General features: G+C 38.8%; 1 long non-coding RNA gene across 2 annotated transcripts in view; it reads left to right on the top strand.

Annotated features, from left to right (window-relative positions):
* Positions 1-2961: 2961 nt before the first annotated feature.
* The window catches only part of LOC113950469, a 62270-nt gene continuing 42537 nt past the window's right edge, over positions 2962-22694 (top strand). The window contains exons 1-3 of one of the 2 annotated variants that reach the window (XR_003528745.1): positions 2962-3226; positions 10161-10227; positions 13527-13730. This is a non-coding gene — a long non-coding RNA (uncharacterized LOC113950469). Of the gene's footprint in view, positions 3227-10160; positions 10228-13526; positions 13731-22694 lie in introns of those variants that run through there. The other variant, XR_003528742.1, reaches the window with a different exon arrangement.

Below are 22694 nucleotides of genomic sequence, written 5' to 3'. Positions count from 1 at the left end.
CCTTCGGGCCGCTTCGGGCGCTCGGGCCGGGCCAGGCCGGGAAGTGAGGGAGGAAGGGAGGGAAGGAGGAACGGGCGCGGAGGGGAGGAAGGAGGGAGGAAGGGGCGGGGGCGACGCAGGCAGAGACGAACAAAGCCCGCGACCGGCGGCGGGCGCTGTGCTGCCTGCCGGGAAGCTGCTGCCGCCGTGGCGGAGAAGGGCAGCAGTGAGGGCAGCGAGGCAGGGGCGGGGTCGGCCCCGCGGCCTCAGGCCCGGGCAGGGGTGGTGGCAGTGGGAAGGGTTTATTTTAGGCGCTTTTCTTCTATAAATAATACTGTTAAATAGTAGCGTCATGTTGAAAAGGACTTTTCCCCCTGCCCTGCAGACGGGTGTTGCGGGTTAGGAGCGGTTTTTAGCCTTCAGAAAGGTGAGGAGCGGCTGGGGGAGCTGGGATTGTTCAGCTTGGAGGAGGCCCAGGGGAGACCTTATAGCTCCCCACAACTCCCTGGAGGGAGGATGTAGCGGGATGGGGATCGGTCTCTTCTCCCAAGTGACAGGACAAGAAGAAATGGCCTCAAGTTGTGCCAGAGGAGGTTGAGATTGGATACGAGGAAAAATTTCTTTTCAGAAAGGATGAAGCATTGGAACAGGCTGCCAAGGGAAGTGGTGGAATCACTGTCCCTGGAATCATTCAAAAATTCCACCTCGTATAGATGTGGTGTTTAGGGACATGCTTTAGTGCTGGACTTGTCAGTGCTAAGGTAATGGTGGGACTCAATCTTAGTGGTCTTTTCCAACCTTAATGATTCTATGTGAAAGCCTGTGCTTATGGGGTTTGTCTGTTAAAGATGGAGTTTTCTTCATGGGTCATTCTCACCCTTGAGATGTTTCAATTTTCATGCAGCATCTTCAAGTCAAAGCTTGCACATTGGTAGGGCGAATTTTTTTTTATCCATCTGAAAACCTCGCTTTGCTATACTGAGTACAAGGCACTCAGGATTTTTACATACAACACTCTGGGCTGCTCATTCCTGGTATTCACTTTTGTATCTATATACTCTGGGACAAAGATTTTGTCACCAGTGCATATTGTGTCCTGTATGGCTGCTATTTTAAAGAGACATATATCTTTAAGTTGATAGTTATAAAAAGCTTGACAAAGAAGAAGGAAACAAAACCCGTATTATTCAGACTCAACTGAACAATGTCTAACATTACACACACCCCTGAAGCTTTCCTGATCAGGAGCCTTAACAGAAAGGTGTACTCTAGCCCTAAAATAAAAAAAAAAATAAAAAATTCAACTTAAAATAAAAGACTGAGATACATGATCTCTGCTAGCAAAATGTCAAAACAATATTGCAATCAGGGAAGTTTTAATTGTCATGGTGGTCATTAAAAAATAAATTAACAGAGGGAGCATTATTAATTGGGAAAGCGCAACACTGCATTTTGATGTCAGTTCATAGAGAGCAATCACCAGAGCCATCTACTCAGAGTTTGGTAAAGTGAGCCAACCCAACCTTCTATATACTTTATGGTGTGAGTAACCATACCATGTGTTTGGATTTTCAGAGGTTGTGCGGTCCCAAATCATGACAAGGCTGTGGGTGAATATGAGTTTCCAAAGGAATAATATCTAGGACAACTAGCTAACGTAAGAGCCTTGAAATAGACCTACTTATGTATGTACCGAGGAAACTCCTAAATGAGTCACGAGGCATACCCTGAAGTTAAGCAGAAGAGTCACACTGAAATATTAGTGGCCAAGTCACGCCCTTTTTCCACACTTAACAGTAGCAGATACTGACATGGGAAAGCACTAACAGGTAGGTGAGAGTGTAGTTCCAGTTCAGGCACTTATTATGCAAAAGAAATGGGAGTAAAAGCAGCTTGCATTTGTAGTCTGACCTATCTGCACAATAAATTATCAAGGAAAGGTTGTAAACATTATTGTAAGTCAAAATGGGGTGCCCAGAGAGCCAATTAGCAATGGATGGAGTATGACCTAGGAGAAGATGATGAGAATTACAGACTTTATACATTACCTCATGTTAGTTTAAGACATGGAGGCTTTTGCTTACTTAAATCTTCATTGAAATCACCAGGCAATTATACCAGCAATTTATGCCAGCAAATGGCTAGCTGTTGTACTTCACAGGACAGACTACCATCTATAAAAAAACATAGGTGCTGTCCTTAGAGGTCTGCAGCCATCTGTTCTAACAAATTCATTATATGCAAGCTGAGATGTGTGTATATATATATATACACACACATGTACATCCTTTTGTACATGAGAGGTCCCCATGAGTGTTTCTCTGCCCACGGAGGGCACAACCTGATCTTGGCTGTTTCTAGCAGCTGTCAGCTGTGCTGCAGGAAGGTGAACAATTAGCACGGTAAAACAGAAAGTGGTACAATGCCTGCCAGCCAGTCAGAGAACCACAAATTGGAGGGATAAGGGCCTCTGTGCCAACTATTCACAATAAAACACTCTTAGAGCATATTCTCTATATCAATCACCTTTAGAATAAATGGCATTTCTGAAGCTAAAGAGCATCAGAGTACCTTGGGCTATACAGGCACCAGCCTAAACTCCCACACACTTGTAAGGGGCTCAGTGCTTCTATAGCTTTCTCTGACAAATGTTACTCAAGATGAGTCAGTGCATCACTGTTCACAAAATTCACATGGACTCCCTCTGTCCAAATTGCCTAAAATGCAGTTCTTCTGGACTACTGCCCATGTGACGTGGGACAACTTGATCTATGGCAAAGAGGTTATTTCACGATGCTCTGTAATTGTAAGTACTTGAAAGGTTTGGTCTACTCAAGCACCCCTCTTAGGGCACTGGTGAGACAGAGAACAGGCAGAACTAGCACACAGGGCAAGACAGCAAAACCCAGTTTTTGAAGCAACCTTACAGGCTTACAACCTGTGGATTGATTCAGCCTTGTTGCCTTTATCTCTTGCCAATTCCAGGCCCAATCCTCTTGGTTCAGCAGTGAACTCAAAACCAGGGAGCTGAAACTGTTGACCGCACCTGCCAGCAAAGGGCAAGAGCAGAAAACTGCAATGCTCGTTGTGAGTTATGGCATCATTCACCCCAACATGATGTGCTGAAACCAACAACAGTGGGATGGAGACCCTGCACACCAGATTCAACAAGAGGTCCCCACAATGCCAGAAATGCTGTTTTGGTCTTAATTTTTATTTTCATCTTTTTCCATTACATTATCTGAAGGTAAGAGGTTGTTTTATCGAATGCAAAAGCAGGTGATCCTTAGCCTGGATCTGTAGCTGAAAGTAACTGGGCACTGAAGGTAAAGAGCCTTCCCTTCTGGTCACTGTATTTCTAGGACTGCACTGGGGTTTCAATAAAAGTGGCTCTCTCAGCGTCCCATGATGGGCTGGGTCCTAAACTGATTTGACTGCAGTCAGAAGGATCGCCTTTACTACATGTATTGTTGTATTTCAGCCAAAATATTGTGAATGTTTTATCTGAAGGGGGAGGACAGCAGTCAGCACTCAGTCTTTCTTCTCATCCTTCTTCTGTCATGAACTTCCCTAAATTGTAGACAAAGAGCAAAGACAGCTGGTTACTACAAGCATTTCACTCTGATGGTTGCTCGTGGCAGGGACCAGGCCTGGCCTGTTGGGTCTCATGGCAATCAAGTGGCTGTTATCTGTTATGGCAGCTGGAGAAGGAATTGGCTTTTCATATAGTAAAGAGAAGAAGGGAAAATTACAGAAGTAATGGGTTTTTTTCATTGGGGGAGAAGGAAAGAGGCTTGAAAAGGAGCAGCATGAAGGAAAGAGACAGACAGGAGGCACATTTTCAAGCCTGGAAATTGTAAAGGACTATGAAGTCTCTGACATAATACTACCACCTATAGGCCACAGATTGTAGTTAAAGTGGTGTTGCAAGGACAGATAATTTCTGCTAAGGCCAAGGCTAACATTTTTGTCAGGCTACTCTAACTGATGCATCTCGAGCCCTCCAGTTTGACCACACTCCCCACTTTCTCCTGCAAATCACTAAGAGTATGACAGGCCACCATGATCTTAAAGGTGTACACTGGCATCATGTCAGTCAAAAAACCAGCATCAGTGCACTCACTGAGACACAGTGGTTGTCAGGATGGGGACATTCATATATGGCACAATGATACTGTTGCCAGGTCTGTGCAAGGCTGCTTATCAAAATGGCAGCAGTTCAGACCTGAAAGTGCAGATGAACACTGTGATGATCACAAGGGTACGATGGATCACTAAGTACTGCAGAATGTAATCTCATATAATTATGGCGCTTCTGTCTTCCCTCATGGGCCAGCAGAAGGGCTTGTGTTTGTCAGCAATTCTGGCACAACTCAAACTACTGGTCCTCTGGACACTGAATTGGTAAACAGCCAGGGAGCAGAGGATCAAACAACATATGGCTTTGCAGACTTTACCGGGCTGCAGTAAACATTCCAGCCCTGAACAGCTGTCTCTTGCCTCTAACAAGATTACTTTTAAGAGACTGATACCTTCTGGACTGGATGGAAATCTGGAAATAAGCATGCTGCTGTCAGGGCTCTGAGAGGCTCTGCAGCCTCTTCCCCCTGCCTTGGGGTTTGGCTGTCCGTGCTCCATTGCAGCTCTGATATTGTGCAGCTGTAGCCTTGGATCAGGCTGCTGGGGACAGAGCTGTGTGAGAGGGAGCTATGGGAAGCCTCTCGGGGGCCTCCTGCTCTTTGCTTGGGAACTGCATTGAACTCAGGCCTCTATCCTTGAGACTTGCCTTAGGTATGCCTGTGCCTGTCCATGTGCCTTGCTGATCCTGAACCACTGATTTGACTTGCTGGCTTGACCTTGCACCTGCTTCATCACTGCAGACATGTCTTGTAGTCTTGAATGCTGGCTGACACTGCTCACTAGCATGGTACCTGCTCAGATACTGTGGCATTGTGCCCACCTAGTGAGATCATTGCCCTACCTGCCTTGCTATTGCCCTTGGCTCCTGGTTTCCTTCCCTTGTGGGACCACCCATGCTTGCTGCTTTCTGAGAGCTCCTATCCCTGAGCTATGAATATGGTATGTTACTTGGCAGTCACTTGGTGTCTGAAACAGATACATATGATGCAACTAAACAAAACTCAGTAACAGTGGAGACTCTACTAAAGGCCAGCTGCCAGGCATACAGTCACTCAGTGACTTGCTGTCACAAGACAGCAACACTGCCCTCAGATAGAAGGAGACCAGGTAGGGAATGCCTGGTCCTCTCTACAGACTTCTTCTCTCATACTTCTCCTGACTTTCAAGTTGAATTTGTCATAACTGGTCTCAGTGAAATAAAGGTCGATACTAATGAACACTGCTGGGCAGAACTGCTCATGAAGGACTGCCTGTTGAAATTGTGCTATATATATGGGCAGACGAGTGAGGGAAAGCACTTTTAGGGCCTTCACATATGTGCTAAAGACCTTGTGGAGTAAGTGTCACACAAGAAGACACCTCACACAGTGTCAACTTTCAGCGTGATGTAAAATACCTACAGGGATTTTACATGGATGGAATATGTTATGGTTGCCTATCCAGCCACATGGACATCCCTGTTAAAACTAGGCCAAATTCTCTAGAGTAGGATAGCAATAGCCAAAACAATAAGGTGATGGAAGCCTGTAGACTGACTTGTCAAAATACCATGACATAAATACCATCATCCTGCATAGTACACAAACAGAATATGACCTTAACTATAAACATAGATTAGCTTGGGGAGCACAACTGTGAAGCAAAACAGTGACTACCTATTACACAGCAATATACATGGCTATGTAGTAACTCTGTATACTGGGTTTGCTATTATTACTATTAAAAGCCATAAAGTTTTCATTTTTTTAATCCTCAGTACCAGAAGACATCATCTCTGTTGAACAGTTTGGGGCATAAATGATCTGGCAATCTGTGTCAGCGCTTGACTTAATTGCAAGGTGACAGAAAATGACTGAATAAATAATTACTGTTTCCTCATGGAAATCTAACAAGATTACTTTTGGATTATAAAAGATTCGCTGTGTGGTTTTCCTCAAGTGTTGTTGTATGTTTGTGCTTGAGGAAAAGCGAGTTATTGGAAATCTATGCCAGACTCCAGATAAGCAGTTGACTTTCTATCCATGATTTAATACACACTAAACAGGCAAGAATGCTTCTGTGCTATTTCCTGGCAGTGAAAAATTCAGATGTGGCAGCTTTTGCCTACAACTGCTCTTTCCCTGTAGTCTGCAGACCCAAAGCAGTGCAGTTTGGAAAAATAATTAAATTTCTTAACTTTCAGGAAGCATCAAAATCAACACTTCTAACAATCAAGTGCAATAACAGGGCATACTGTTTGCTGACCTTCACTTATGAATGATTCCTTTCTCTTCTGAGTCTGCTTTTATTTATGTATCTCTTCTGTCTCTGTTGATTTTAGTTATTATTCTGCTCTCTGTGCTCCTTCTTTCCTGCCTGTTAGCAAAACACAATAAACCAAAAGAATGTGAAAGAATCATCTGATCTTCATAGTAGGTTTTTAATTTTTCAAGAGAGAATTGGGCCCTATTTTCTGAGTAACTACAGAATAATGAAGGGAATTACTTAAAGCAGCCTTAGATATTTCAAGTTATTGAAAGCAACATATTCTTTTTCCAAGTATATTTCAGCTAGCTTCTAGGTTAAATTCTGCTGTTCTCAAATGTAAAGAATGAAAAGAAACAGAAATGCTAGAGCCCTGAGCAACTTCTCATTATTTGCAAGTATACACTTGGAACTTCCTTGGCTTGGATATTTATCCTGACTGCCTAAGACAGTTCAAATGGAGTCCACACAGCAACAGGGCATAAAAGCAAAAGGAAGAGCTTCAGAGACTGAAAAAGGTGCATAACCCCACATTTGCAAGTGGGCTCCTGTTGCAACAGTTGTTTAAAAGTTTTAATTCCTTTATTTCAGTATGAAATCATAAGTTCATTTTTTCCACAGCCTGCAAAAATCCTGGTTCGGCACAGAAGCAAATATATGTGCTAATGCAGCAACTATTCTATACAGAATCCAACAGTTGACAGTCCGGGGGACACAAACGCACTCTAGAAAGCACAGTGCTGTTTGGCAAATTAGTGAACCGCTGAGAATTGGCACTCACCATGACAAATGACCAAAAACAGGAAAAAGAGAGGAATGAGAGAGCTAAAGAAAAAGTTCTGGAGGAAGACCAAAGAAAATTGAGAGAATAAAGAAAAGTTGGCAATAACTGGGCCACGGCATAGTGCAGCAATTTGGGCTATCTGTGTCAACTGGAATTCAGACCACTAAAATAAGATGTGACAAATGAAAATAATCTCTTACCATGAAAGTAATATGTCAAGTAATGTTGCTAGTAAGCAAACCAAAGTAGACACAACATAAAAACATACAGAGAGGTCATTAAGGACTCCCTTTTTTCTTCTCATGCAAATAGCTTTTTGGTTTGGAGGGTAAATACAGATTTTATAAGTTTATCTTTTTCCCTCATCTGGCCACAAATTCAGAAATAAACAGTACTCTGTTCCACCCTCTATAAAATTCACCAAGGCATTTCTTTGATTATATTTACATATACTTATGCTTGTGGGGCTATTGTGTGAATTGGGCACCTGGCTGAAAAAAGGGAAGTTGGAAAGAAGAAGTACTGAGGTTTTTACTTTAAAGTGGATCTCTTTTCTGGTCTGATTCACATTACAGTCCACACTGCTTGTGTTGACACAGGGGTAGAAATTAATTAAGTCAGTACTGATGCTGGCGACAGTATATCATCAGATCATTGCCTCTCTGGAAAAAAACAAACCCATTACTTGAGGAGCAGTGTAGCTGCAAATTAAAGGTGTGAGGAAAACACATAACTGAGGGGCATATGAAAGGCAAATGTGAGAGGGACAGGAAATGTGTGTCTGGGAAAAACATTTGAAAAACAACAGAGGGATAGGAAGAAGAGGTATAATATATGATATCAACACTTGGACCAACTCACTGGCCATTTCTATAGAGCCTAATTAAAACTTCCAAATTTTGTTGGGTTTGTCTTATTTTCAGATTTTCTGCAATTACTGCTGTAAGTTACAGGTTTATTTTAACAGAACACAAGCATGAGCTAACACTTACTGCTAAAAATGGAACAGTTCTTTCTCGTCAAAGCACGAGAAGCAAAGCAACAGAGCAGAATCAACTAACAGTTATTTACTAGCAGTTTTTTATCTATTTCAGTGCTCACAACCACGCTCACTTAGCCCGATAAATAGGGTGGCCTGCTGTTAACAAATATTGCCTGAAGCAAAACACTAAACAATCTAAAAGAACCTTTTATACCTATTTTACATATTTATTTCCAAACATTTCCTAACAGCTCCAGTTAATGCATTAAGGTGCCCAGTCCTTACTGGCTGCACAAATCAGTCTTTCACGCTGACGCCAGCAGTATTACCATGGTTACATGATTAGAGTGGCTTAACCTGGCAGGTGGCTTAGCAAAATGCCCAGTGCCAAAACAACCCTAGCACACAATCTATAACTTTCTATCAAACAAATTAGTATATTGCATGCTCTGTTGTCCAGATCATGGTAGGGTGGGTTATTTTTTTGTTTGTTGGTGGTTTTTTTCCTGAGTAACAATGTTGTTCTCAAAATTTTACCACTTATCAACAAAAAAATTGCTAAAAATTATTTTCTGAAGAAAAAAAAACCCAAAACCAGTTTACTCACATTTCTGTAGATCTAAGACTCTCAGTAAAGTCAACAACCAAGGAAAAAAAATCAAGTATTCCATAAACCGCAAAATTCCAATCTGAGGTTTATGTTTATAACTGCATTTAAGGCTGGACTCTAAATCTGGAAAGATCCCATACCAACTGGAGGCTGACCTGCTTTTGCTTATTTGAGAGTATTCTTTGGGAAATGCAAAGCTCTGTATTATTATTTTTTTAACTGATGGTTTCAAAACTGAGATCCTGAAGTTTTGCTGATAGATTCATCTGTAAACAGTTGTGGTTGGCAATATCAGAACTGCTCCATCATGGTATGAGAATATTTGGCTACCAGGTATCCAGACCAAGTTATTCACATACAAATAGCAAAGTGTTCCATAGGACTGGAAGTGAAGTCCCTTCATGAGAGGAGAAAGTATCATAGGAATACAGAATATGAAAACATAATGAACACATCGGACTTTGGCAAACAAGGTAGTGCTAGCATTTTCTTAGATGGAAGCTACCAGACTTTGCAAATCACAAACTAATACAAAGCCTTAATACCTCACTTGGTATTATTTTAGCTTTAATTATAAAGGTATTGTAAGTGTTATATATACTACATGCAAAAACCTTCCTTTGCTTCCTCCTGTTGAGTGGGGTACAATGCTAAAAGAGCAAAGAGGCAGTTTTCATTCTTAACACTTTCACACTCCTTGCATCCATTTTCTGATCTGAATATAAGACTACATAGTAGCTTAAATATAAATACCTAAGGTATAAGAACACCTCAGAGTGTGTAGAAGTTTATAACTGTTTTGTAGTTTCATTCATACTATTGCCCTATATATTTTCTGTCTCACCTCTGAAAAAAATGATGTGTTGTTTTTCACAGCTTGTGTGCTATCTCCCCTTTCTCATGCTGATTTCACTGCTGCATTGGTGAAGCTCCAGTCCTCTGGTCTTTATACTGTAGCATTCACGTTTATAGACTCTGAAGCCTGCCTTAGAAGTGACTCAAGTAATTTTTCACATTGGAGGAGAAAGCTGAAAAGCCTTCAATATTTAAATAGAAACATAAGTTTCAAGTGCAGTATAAAGGCTTCAGATCCCTTAACTTAATTCATCAATTAACATATCTGCAACAGCTGGGGTTTGATCCATATTTTCAGAGAACGGTAATGTTGCTGATACAGCATTTCCAGTTCAGTTGCAGGAATACTGAAGTGCTTTTCAGAAGATAATTTAAAAAGTACCCAGTTGACAGGATGTTTCTTCAGGGAACCATTGATCGCATTCTCAAATTGCAACAGAACCAGAGATGGTCTTCATTTTAATTTCAATATCAGGAATGCCTTAAGTGACGATCACAGCTAACCCATTTTAATGACAACCCTGAACATTTAGAAGCTCTTATCTATTCAATATACTTCTGTGCAGAGCAACAAGAACAGATGGATGCTTCCTTAACACCTGCTGCTGTGGGAGTCTTCTGAAACACTTGCAAGTAAGAAATTATTACTGCTATAAAATGGCTCTCTGTTTTATTTGTTTAGAGGATTTCTATAGAACGTATATGCAATTTATTTTAGGCTTTCAAGTTAGGTTGTGCTTTTGGAAAGCTGAGGAAGGATCACTTACTGAAGGAAAGCTTATATCTATGCCTCATAAAAAAAAGGGTTTAGGATATTAAATTGAAGATTTACTGCAACCTGTTGTGTAAGGAAGCTAAGGGATGCACATGGTATGCTACTCCAGAAGCGGCGGAATAGCTCCAGGGTAAAGAGCCCAGTCCTGCAAAGCAGGAGGAGTCCCAGTGAGGAAGAGAGGGCTTTTTAGAGGAAATCATGGAAAATTGAAACCTAATGCTTTTCTGACTAGGAACATCACAGAAAGATGAAGTGCAGAGATTTTAGTTCATAATTGTCCTAAGAGCTTTCCATGGGTGATCTAAATGTTTCTCTACCTCCACGGGTAGCCAAAAGGCGAGAGTCAAATTATTTCCTAGATTTGGAACACTGTTCTCTTCTGAAGTTATATGCATAATGTTTTATTGGATTTTATTTGTTTTGTAGACTTTCAATCACAGTAGATTCAAGAAATATAATGTAAGTTCAAAGGACCCAGAAGTTATTAGAAACTCTAATCCACCTAGATTATTTGAGTTTCATTTTCATTATGCTTAGTGGTCAGAAATTGCCTTTAAAAAAATGAGTTAATTGCAATATGAGATACAACCCAAGCTGAAATATCAAAAGAAGACAGTCTAATTTATATATATATATATATATATATATATGTATATATATATATAAGAAAAAAAACCAAAACAAAACCCAAACAAACCATATTTTCCTCCTGCCATCTTTTGGCACAGATGTTGTAATAATTAATGCAGGTGATTAGAAATTTGAAAAATTGAGAGGATGGCAGCATCTGACATAGAAGTGAGGTGTTTATTCCAGTCCAGGCAGCCGTTCGGGACTAACTTTGTAGCACATCACTCTGGTTCTGCTTTATACATCCACGGATTTAAAAACTGAAGTAATGACTCTGACAATTTACTTTGAGCTTTCACAATACTTTACCCAGTAATCCCTAACCTATAATTTCTGACCGGGCTGGAGAACATATCTTAGAAAGACACACAATCATAATTTAATGGCTTCACATAGTGATAAATTCCTTAATTATTATTACAAGAAGGTAAGTTGTTTTGACTGTAAATTGCCATCATGCTAAAATGATGCATATTATTTTAGCTTTAATTGATATGTTTGTCTTCTAACTACAGAACTTTATATGTTGATTTCACAGTTCTCTGATCTAAGTCTCATCCCAGTGTACAAACTGACAGACTATGGTCAAATAACCACTGGCTTTCCTGTTGGCGAAATTTAATAAATGAAAGTCATTAATTGCTTCTGACTTTTAGGTGTAGTTTCCAAACCTTAAAAAATTAAAAAAGATTCCAAAGAAAGCTCCAAGTATTTTTAAAGACCAGACAGAAGAAAATAATGTTGCTCCTTGTTCATCTCTGCAATAATACCACATATAAGCCTACAAATACATCTTTGTTAATTTATCTAAGGATCACAGCAATTAATTCAGACACTTTAAATATTAGGTTATCCTGCCAATTTACAAGCATCTAGGATAGATCTTGTAATTTGTTTTGGCTCTTCTGTCTCCTGAACACAAAGATAAGTTTGCTATATGTCTAGAACTTGAATTTCAAGAGCAGAACACTTTAGAATGTTTGATATACAAGTTTAGATAAAATGTTTATTTACTCTGAGTGATTAAAATCTGAAGTACATGACTTATGAGGAGAAGCCTACAAGAACTGAGTTTGTTTAGCCTGGAGAATGCTGGGGGAGTTGCTGTCTACAAATACCTCTTGGGGGGTCTTGGGAAGATGAAGCTGGACTCTCCTTGAAGATACAGAGTGAAAGCAGGAGATGGAGTGACCACAAACAGCTACAAAGGAAATTCTGGTAAAATATTAAGAGAAAATAAAATTACTCCTACTGAGGGTAAGTAGCCACAGGTATCTCTACCCTGAGGAACCTCCACCCTTAGAAATACTCAAAGCTTGATTGGATGACCTGAGTAACCTGACAGACCTACTCTGAATGGTGGATCAGACCAGATCCCTTACAGAGAAAGGTTTCTTTCAGTCTAAATGACTTTGACTCTATGACTAATTAATTAGTTCTGCTGGCCTAATTCAGTGGTATATGGATGCTGTAATTTAGGCTCAAAGTACAGATCTTTTTCCACAGATCTTACCTGATACTTAACAGGAACAGGGATTTTTATGAGGGTGCTGATTCATGCAAACAAATGGCTACTCAGCAGACAACAGCTGAATGTCCACCTCTTCCATCCATCATACTTCTCTTGAACATCCCTGTCTCTCCTGCATAAACTAAACTACTTCACATAACACCACAACCTATGATAAACTAGCATAAATTCCAGTTCTACACAATAGACATGTTTTAGTTCCTCATACTAGACCACATCATAATTTCCAGTAGCTCCTGCATAAAACACTGACTTCTTCACAAGGCACGTGGAGGGCAGATGATTGAGAGGTAATGGAACCCTGGGCAAAACCAATTTCTGAATCAGGAGCCTTCTTTTTTACTTTCATTACATCTAAAAATTGGTCCAAAGAGTCGCGCTCTTGATGAAGCTACATTTTGTGCCAAAGCTAAATGTTATTGAGCTTGCTTATCAGACAGGATAAGCAATGCAAGGTATATAATACTGTTAACAACTTTGTTTGTACCTGTTGTGTTCACACGAATCATTATATTATCTTTACTTAACAGTCTCTTACACCCAGCTAAACTAATCCAGTGAAAGACAGGTACATAGCAATTAGGCCTTTGATATGATCAGTAAATTAAATTAACTTGACTCCAGGAAGAAAAAGATAAGAAAATGCCTGTCCTTTTGAAAAAGGTCGCAAACAAAGAATGAGAACAGTGCCCATTTAAAAATTCCAGGATTTAAAGAAATAATGGCCAGAGGGATAAGGGACCTACCTTTTCGGTAAGTTTCTCTCTTTCTGACAGAATCCTTTTACTTGACACTTTTCTGTATTCCAGATTAAGATCACTTTCTACTTATATGTTCTGACTTGATATACCTAAAATGTGGCACTTTTATTGCAGAAACCACACATACTCTATTGCAGAAAAAAGTGAGAAATAAACATGTTAGTGGATTAAAATAAAGCTACATTGACCAGTGTGTTGTAAATATATACATCTTCCTTTCTGTTTTCCTCTACAGTTTGAGGTTCATATCATCAAAGTCATGTGCCTGTATTGACATGAGAAGTCAATACTTACAACATTGGGGAAAACAGAAGATGAAACCATGAATGAATGTGCTCTGTTGGCTGCTCAGCTAAGGCTGTTTATATGAAGAAGCGGCTTGCACAGGGGTGAGAGACTGGGAAGCAGTTGTTTTCTGAAATATAACTTTTGACTTAAAGAATATGTGTCCTGCTAATTACTCCAAGATCAAGTATAATTGAGGAGATGTACAACTAATCTCAGAACTTTTTATTCCTTCTCTTTCCAAAAGCAAATAATTTAGCATAGTTTTCAAAAAATCCAATCTACATCATCATCTGCTCACACAGCCAGGAAATTTTAAGTGGTGTGAATATGTCATAGAGAGGGTACAGCTAAGTCAAAGTTAGGCAACTCAACTGGAAAAATAAACGAACATCTTTTGCAGTGGAGGAAATATCCACTAGCTTTAATGACTGTCTGCAGTGACTGCAGTGAGTTTGTCTTTGAAATAAATCGGCTTCAAACACAAAACAAACAAAAATATCTTTCTTCCATTTTTGAGTGGATGCTTGAGTCACCTGGTGGCACCTAGCTTGAGCAAAAGAAGACATAAACTTACTTAAACTCTGTCTTTTCAAATGTTTCTATAGACTCTGTCAGGTGTTTCAGATTGCAAGTTTGTTTTTCTTTAACTATAGAATTATTTGGTTTTTAGTCTTGGCAGGTGACACAGTGATGACACCCAAACAGCATTAGCAGGAACCTTCTTTTGCTACGACAGTTCACCCACACTTTATAACAGTCTTGTTCAATGACTCACTCGCTCTGTTGCTACACAATTTCTTCCTTTCTCCTGTGAACAGAGAACAGCAGTAACTTCATCTTTGGCTATTCATCTCAGAGCTCTTTGCAAGTCCATTCATACTCATCTGGTTCACCTCTATTTTCTTAAGTGAAAATCGAGATTTTTGTCCATACAATGTATAATAGTGTGGGGGCTTGCCTTTCAACTCTATTTATCTGATTACAAATATATTTGCAAGTAGTTATATCAAAGATTCTTCAGCCATAACAGGATTTGTAGCTTGCAGTACTGCTGAAGGTGTGAAATGTGTATGTGTGTATACTTGTTCCTGACTTCTCACACAATATTTTAATGTAAAACTTTGAGAGTTATTTATATATGTACTCAAAGTTCTAGAGTAATTACTGTAGAGTAAATTAAAAAAAAGTGATGCAAAAAATATAAATCTTGCTTTATGTTTGGGGGCTGTACTAAACATAATTTGCCAGAAAGCTGCATCTTGTGTTTGCAGAGTGTTTATCAGACTTCACTATTTATAACAGATGGAACTAGGGCATTCTGAATGTTTCTATTAAACAGTAAATGGCACTGCAACATAAACACAATATTGCGGAATTTTGGTCTTGCAAATTAAATTCTACAACCTGGCAGATAGCTTACAAATTTAAAATCGTCTTATCTTCTCTTTTGTAGAATATAACTATAGCAGATATACATTGCCACATGCTCAGGAAGGTAACATTATTGCTGCATACTCTGAAAAACAGGAAGGGGAGGATAATACTGATAATTCTGCAAGGGTCATTGCATGGATTTCATGAGGCACTATCTCTTATGAAAAGAAATGCATGGTCAAGCAACAATCTCTCCTAGCAGGTAAAGAAAGTTCAGCCTTCACCTGGCATTCTGACAATTCCAACATCAGATAGTGACAAATTTAAACAGTGCTCTTAGATTTGGGAATCAATATGTAAGAGGTAGTGTGGTTGAACTTTGGAACTAGTATAAGCTGCATCATGATAACACAAGAAATACCACAAATGGTATTGACATTCTGACAACATCTATATTAAGTACCTTTAAACCTTCCAAAAATATTTACGGTAGCTGCAAGTGATTCTAATAGATCTGATGCACATAGAATGTTCAGGCAAGTGGATTGTGCCTGTAAAGGTTATGAGCACATCTGATCCATAAAACTCAGATTCTTAACTGACCTGTGTTTTTCCTAGTGACACCTAATTATTTCAGCTGTAAGATCTATAATGTGTTTGATAGATTTTGAATTTTTTCTTGAATGAAGATAAACTTCATTTATCTTGAATGAATAATGAACTTCATCAAACTTTTATCCAGAATGGCATTAAACAAATCTGGCAACTGAAAATCTGGCAGGATATTTTTATTAAAACAGTTGGGGTTTATACTTTTGAAATTGCCTGTGGCTTTTTATAAGATTTTTTGGGAAAAAACCAGTTTTTCTATATTTATGACAGTGGTTCATCAATCGTTATAAACCAAAGCCAAAAGGTTCAACATAATGCTAAAAATAAAGTTATAGTTTGTAGCTGAGCTTCTTCAAAAAGGTTCTTATTTTTGTGTTAGTGGACTCCCATCTCTTTTTACTTCAGGTTTAATAATTCATTTTTACCTGTGAGAGTCTTTTCTTTCTGAAACTTGGCATGACATAACTATGATATTATTAATCTGCATTGTACACACTCAAGTCTGAATCTTTGCGAGGGAGGCGAACATTTCAACTGAAAAGCTTAAATTAAATGTTTTGTCACAATTCAGCTCTTATGCAGGAAGCTGAATGGCTTATAATTGTGAGCTCTTTAGCTGTTACGGGACCACCGATTTTAGAAAGCTGATGTGATTAGCAAGGCCAGCTATTTCACTTAATCTGACCAAGGAAATAGTTTAATTTCTGATTGCTTTACTAATGGCAGAAACCAATTCTTGGAATAGAATATTTCAGTTGGAAGGGACCTAGACCAATCATCTAGTCCAGCTGACTGACCAGTTCAGAACTGATGAAAAGTAAAATCAGGTTGTTAAGAGGATTGTCCAAATAGCTCTTGAGCACTGACAGGCTTGGGGCATTGGCCATCTCTCTATGAAGCCTGTTCCAGTGTTTGACCACCTTCTCATAACAAAATGCTTCTTAAAGTCCAGTTTGAACCTCCTGTGATGCACCTTTGAACCATTTCATTCTGTCCTATCGCTGGGTCTCAGGGAGAAGAGATCAGTGTCTCCCTCTCCCCATCCTCAGGAAGCTGTAGAAAGCAATGAGGTCACCCCTCAGCCTCCTTTTCTCCAAACTAGACAAACACAAAGTCCTCAACTGCTCCTCATAGGACTTGTGTTCTGAGTTCAAATCAAGTGGTAATAGATGAACAGAGTTGAAATTACTATGTATGCATGTCTGTACAACAGAAGGAAAACATAGGAAACAGCAAGAAAATTAAGTTCAGAGAGCAATCCAAACCAGAGAACTCAAAGTAAAATGTTATCAGGTGAAAGATGTGTCTCCTGTTTCTTATTTTCCACCATATTCAGGAAAATAGGATTTCATGTACATCTTTCAAAAATAAACAAGATTACAACAAATACATTCCTGATTGCAAAATCAATTTCAGGGGAAAATAAAACAATCTGAAAGGTCTCAAACTGCTTAACTACTCAAGCTATAACTCTATGGAATTGTATCTTGCTATTCTTCTTACTATAGACCTGTAAGAAAAAGAAGAGTGTTATTTCCAAAGTATTAGAGTTTGTGTGTTACAAACTGAAGAAAAAACAAAAATATATTTATAAGGCAGCAAGGGATTATTGTACATTCATTTAAAGCCAAAATATACAGTTCGTAATTTAAAAGTAAATAATTCTATATTTCAATGTTATATTTTTCTTAAAAAGTGATTTACCCCAAGTTAGACAGCAATACTGATTTGTCATAAGATAGCCATTTTGCCATACAGAAATGGGATATTTTTCATTTAGCATTATCTCGATCATTCTGTGATATATCTATTTCTTCTTACATTATTATTTTTTAACTGTTAAAATAATCCTGTCAATGGTAAAGGAACAGAACAACTTTTCAAAGTTTACATTTCCTTTCTTACCAAGGGAACATGTTAAAAAAAAAAAAAAACAAACACAAACTGCCCCAGATCATAATGATAAAAAAGTATTCTGGGCACTCTGCTAGAACATAGGAAGTAATCTTTGGTCCTTGCTCTGAAGACTGCTGGTATTTTTAAACAAAGATGGTTTGATGTAATGTATACCTGTCTGAGAATCCTCACCTGGAAATTGGAGATCTCTCTTGGGTGATTACCTTAATGACAGACCTTTATTTAGGCATTGCTTCTCTGCTTTTCCACATGATCCTTGTATACTGAGCAATACAATGGTGTGTAAGTCATGACTTGACCATGTCTGAAAATTAGGGTATATTTAAGGGATTTTGGTTGAGACAAAGGAATGCCTGCCTACATGGGGATTGCAATGGAGTATGAATTGACAGAAGGCAGAAGGCAGAAACCGAGCACCACCAAAATCAATGCCTAAGGAATTAGACCAAGGTGGGATGGATTGCTATGGGGGATGTAGCTGAGTTTTAGCCTCATTTAAAAAGGCTTTAGCTAGACTCATTCCTTCTGATGATGTCAACATCTTTCAAATGTACCTGTTGACGTAGACAGTTACTGCCTTCTTTTTACGATTTTACAATGACAGCAGCCAAAAACCAAAAGCACCCCAAAATGCCAGGTGACAAGGTGTTGTGAATGAGTGTTTTAGGGCTGCTTAAAGACATCACCACAGTAGTTTAGAGGTGTTGCTGAGACAGATTAACACTCCTGGTGTACAACTGGCCCATCTTTTGACAAAGATTTTTCCTATGGAGTGTGGCAACGCAGCAGCCACAGTGAACAAACAGTTGCAATACAGTAAAATAACACTAAGACATCATCATTCAAATGTCACCAAGACAAATGTCACCTGGTTTGGCATCTAGAGACCACAGAGCTCTGGATATGCTGTAGCAATACTTCTGTGCTTCCCCTGGGTGTAGGAAACAGCTCTCACCTTTTGCTGTACACTTTTGAAGAACCTTCCACTCAAAATTAACTGTACCCAGCAAACAAAAATTTGGTTTCTCTCCTATTGTACAGTGAATCATTACAAACTTTTATTAGAGGTCCAAAACTGAAATAGAGTTTTATTTCAGATAAAAGATTGTAATGAAAATAAAACCCAGGGATATGGGTTTTATCTTTATGAAGACTGACAAATTTCAAAAAATGCAAAGTACAAACATTCCAAACATGCAGTTACATAAACTATTTCATTTTGCAATAAAACTTCATAAAACATTAAATTTTTAATGCTCCTTTACCATAGAATATGCAAATTAACATTTACAAGTCTACATCTTCCAACGATAGATGGCACTAGCAATTCCTGCATTCACCACAGCATTAAATACTGTTATAGCATTTTAACGTATGCAAAACTAATCATAACTGCCCAAGTAATATATGACAATCAACTCTGCTCTAAAACACTTACATAGATTTTTTTTCTCATAGCAAAACTGAAAGTTATGATAGCAGGAGCAACATCTCAAAAATATTTTACTACTTAAAATTATTTATCCGAACTGTGAACTAGGAAAATATTCCATTATCAGTTACATTGGTGTAAATCACAATGTTCAGTGCCAAAGAACAAGAAGAGATTTCTATTTATTAGCACCCGTAAAGCCTCTTGTGTACTTGCATAGGAGCAGTAGGATGATTTTAACTTTTCATTAGAAAATTATCAAAGTAATTTTAGGCATAGGTCTAACTTAGAACAGTGAAAAAGACACTTCTAAAAGGACACAAAGTTTGTTGATGTTTACTTGTGCAACAGAAACACACCTGCTCCTTCAGGAGAGGAACCGCGTGAGTCTTCCCACAAAATCAAGTGTCAGGAACTCCTCATCGTGAGATGTACTTCAGAGACAGTGTGGCATCTCAGAGGAGAGATCTGGACATGCACACCTTAACATAGCCCTAGGTTAGACAACGAGCCTGTTATTTAGCAGCCACAGAAGGCTATTAATCTTTGTAGCAGATGACATGTACGCTGCATTCCCTATGCTCTTCAGCAAGGTGAAGGTGGGATTGAAATCAGCTGACTAGCAGCTGGTGAGAGAAGAATAGGCATGAGATTTATAGATCTGAAGTAGTGAGCAGAGCACAGAGGACAATTTTATGGCATATAAGTATTCATGTGTTAGCAAAAAATCATGTGCCTGTGGTTTCCATGATAGAACAATTCTTTTTTAGTATGTGGGTTGCTGAAGTGTCTTTGGCAGACCAAAAGAAAACGAGGACAGGGACAGGAATGTGGACTTCACATCAAAGTGGGTATTCATGCTGATATAACAGAACTTCAGTGTAAGAAGAATACTGACCTCTGTCTACACTGGAATAGCCCACTCCACAGTCTACTTGCCATCAAATGTCTTCCTTAGTATAGACTAACATTGGCTCAGATCATCATTCTCATTACAGAGCATTATGGGGAAACCCATTTTTTAGAGTTTTTAGGCAATAAAACCTATAACTTCAGAAATGGGAAAAGGTGTGAGGTAGCAGCATCTGCTTTGGCATTTGTAGTAACTATAGTTTCAAGTTACTTTTGCCATTATCCCCCCATTCACCCATTATCAAAACACACTGTTGTGTATCAGTAGTTAATAACTGTTGAATCTCAGTGACAGTCCCTGGAAGGGAAATGCTATCAGGTAAGTCAGGGAGCCCTGCATCCACCTCTGAAATGCAGTCCTCCTTCTCTGAGTAATATGGATAGTTCATTCCAGGCACTGTGGCAAATCTCCAAGCATCATGCAGGGTTGAACTTTAGATGAAGTTGGCATGTTTGTAACAACCAGGCTTAGTCAGTCCCATTGTTTAGAAAAATCATCTCTAAACAGACCTTAAAAATAACCATTCCATTTCTCATTTAATCTTTTTTTTTTTTTTAATTGACTTGTTGCATTCTTTAGATGTATTGAAATTCCACTACACAAGCTCCTGTGGGAAAATAGTACTCAGCAATTTGAATTTGTTAGCTAGTCTGAACATAGAGGATCTGATTCTCATTTATGTTACAGTCGCTTTATATTGCTCAGGCAGTAAATTGCATTTACACTCAGTAAATGAGCAACTGGAGTAGTGTAAAGGAACTTTAGCATGAATGAGAATTAGGCCCAAAGCCTTTCTTCGTTTTTATAGCAACTCTGTTATTCATCTCAATTGGTGAGATAGGGATTGATTGACAAACAAATAGCAACATGGTATTACCTAGTTTGGAAAGAGAATTGAGCCAGGGATTAGGAAACCCCAATTCAGTGAAGGAAATCAGACTGGCTGTTAAAAGCCTGAAGTCCGACAAAACATTAAGGCCAGATGGTTTCAGCATACATTTTTACAATCAGCTAAGTATAAAAGATGAAATAGCTCCCCTGCTGGTTAAAGTATTTCAAAATTATTTACGGATGGGAATTAATGTTAATGACTCATATAGCTAACTCCCTACATACCATGCTGAAAATTTACCGCCCTCGAGTTTAGTCCCAGCAAATGCACCAGGAAGTTTCATCATTTTAAAATTAAAATAGATTTTCCTCATCTTACCATGTACAACTAACCATTTCAATTTCACATCTAAGAGGTTTAAACAGAAGTAGGATAATGAGGGACAGAGCTAATACTAGAAACGTCCTCAACATGAAGATTATTTTAATTGTAAATTCCTACAGCAGAAGATTTACTCATAAAACATAACATACAGTAGAAGTGTGTTATGGAGAGGACTGATATTAAAGATATAAGCAAGAGTGGTTCTGGGGAATAGGGAACTCTATTTCTGGGTGAGTGGCTCAGAGCCATATTAGGTCAAAATGCAGAGTTCACCAGTTAACATTCCCATGAGGCAGCCACTCACACGAAAAAAGTACTAATGGGCCACCTAACTGCACATGTAAGTAAAACACAGAACATTCTGTTCTTTTTATCTGAACATATTTATTGATCATTTGCCCAGATACAATTTCTTAGATCTAACCCAATCAAGAATTTATAATAAACAATAAAGAAACAGAAAATTCCCCCACTGTGGACTTTTAGTCAGCTTAAATTAATGCAGATTTTCTCCTGTGTACAGATTTAAAATTAAGCTTTTGCCTCACTAAGTGGCACAGGTGAAGTAGACTGGAATCTGAATGAGCAGTTTTAGATTTCTCTCCCTTTCGCAGATAAAAATCTCACTAAGCACTGCACTCCCTTAACAGATTCATTTCTCTGAGGTACAACTAACTTACTGTCTGATCTCTCTTCTCTCATTAAAAAGCAAACAATTTAAAAATAGTCCTTGATCAAGGTCCTTTCAATTGCTCGTTTTACAAATAGGGATAATCCAAAATGAATGAGACCTAGAATAAATTTCTGCTATTAGTCATACGTAATTACAGCCAGAAAAATGACAGTTTCTTTTTAAGACCACATTCTGGATCTTGGCTAGCATGGCAGATTAATGGAACACTCAACTTTCTGCTTTTCCTCTGTTTCAATTTGGTTTTAATTACGTTTATTTGATATGTAATAGCAACTGACATAGCTATTTCTGTATACAAAGAAACTACTACAAGATACAATATTTCAATAGTCTGAGTTTAGAAGAAGGTGAAGACAGGTTGCTTCTGCAGAGATCATTAAATAGTCAACCTTTAGTCTAGCTGAGAGAAAACAAACAAAACCCCTCAATTACCAGAGAAACAGGACTTCGAATTGCATCTTCAGAAAAGGTAAGAAGTTCCTTTCTGGTCATTTCTTGAATGACCCTCTCCTGACTTTCCCTTCATTCAGTTATTCTCCCTTTCAAATCCTTCTTCAGCCTACTCAAATCTCCAATGCTGAAATAAGTCTGATGCTCTCTTACATTGGATAGCTATGGCTTTTATTTCTTTTAGCTCCAGCAGTGCCTGAAGTGCAAAAACCTCACCCAAAAAAAAACCCCAAACCCACAAAAACAACAAACCCCAAAAAAGCAAAGGGCCACTGCTGAAGGAAACTCCTCCTCATCAGAACTGGTGGCAGCTATGCTTAGTAGTAGGTTTTCAACATTTCCATGACTGATGCATGGGCTGCTCAGTGACCAAAGGCAGAACTGCGGGAGGTGCTGGTAAGTACCAAGTAGTGCTGTTGTACCAATTACTGGCCCAAATTAGCAAGGCTTGGCTAACTGCTGATTCACTTGTAGTTGTTAGTAATAAGGACAGTAACTGAAAAGCCT

Source organism: Corapipo altera, unplaced genomic scaffold, assembly GCF_003945725.1.
Source record: "Corapipo altera isolate COAL_440 unplaced genomic scaffold, ASM394572v1 0, whole genome shotgun sequence".
Classification (NCBI taxonomy): domain Eukaryota; kingdom Metazoa; phylum Chordata; class Aves; order Passeriformes; family Pipridae; genus Corapipo; species Corapipo altera.
The sequence above is the reverse complement of the archived record's forward strand: the minus strand, read 5'-3'. Positions and strand labels throughout refer to the sequence as shown.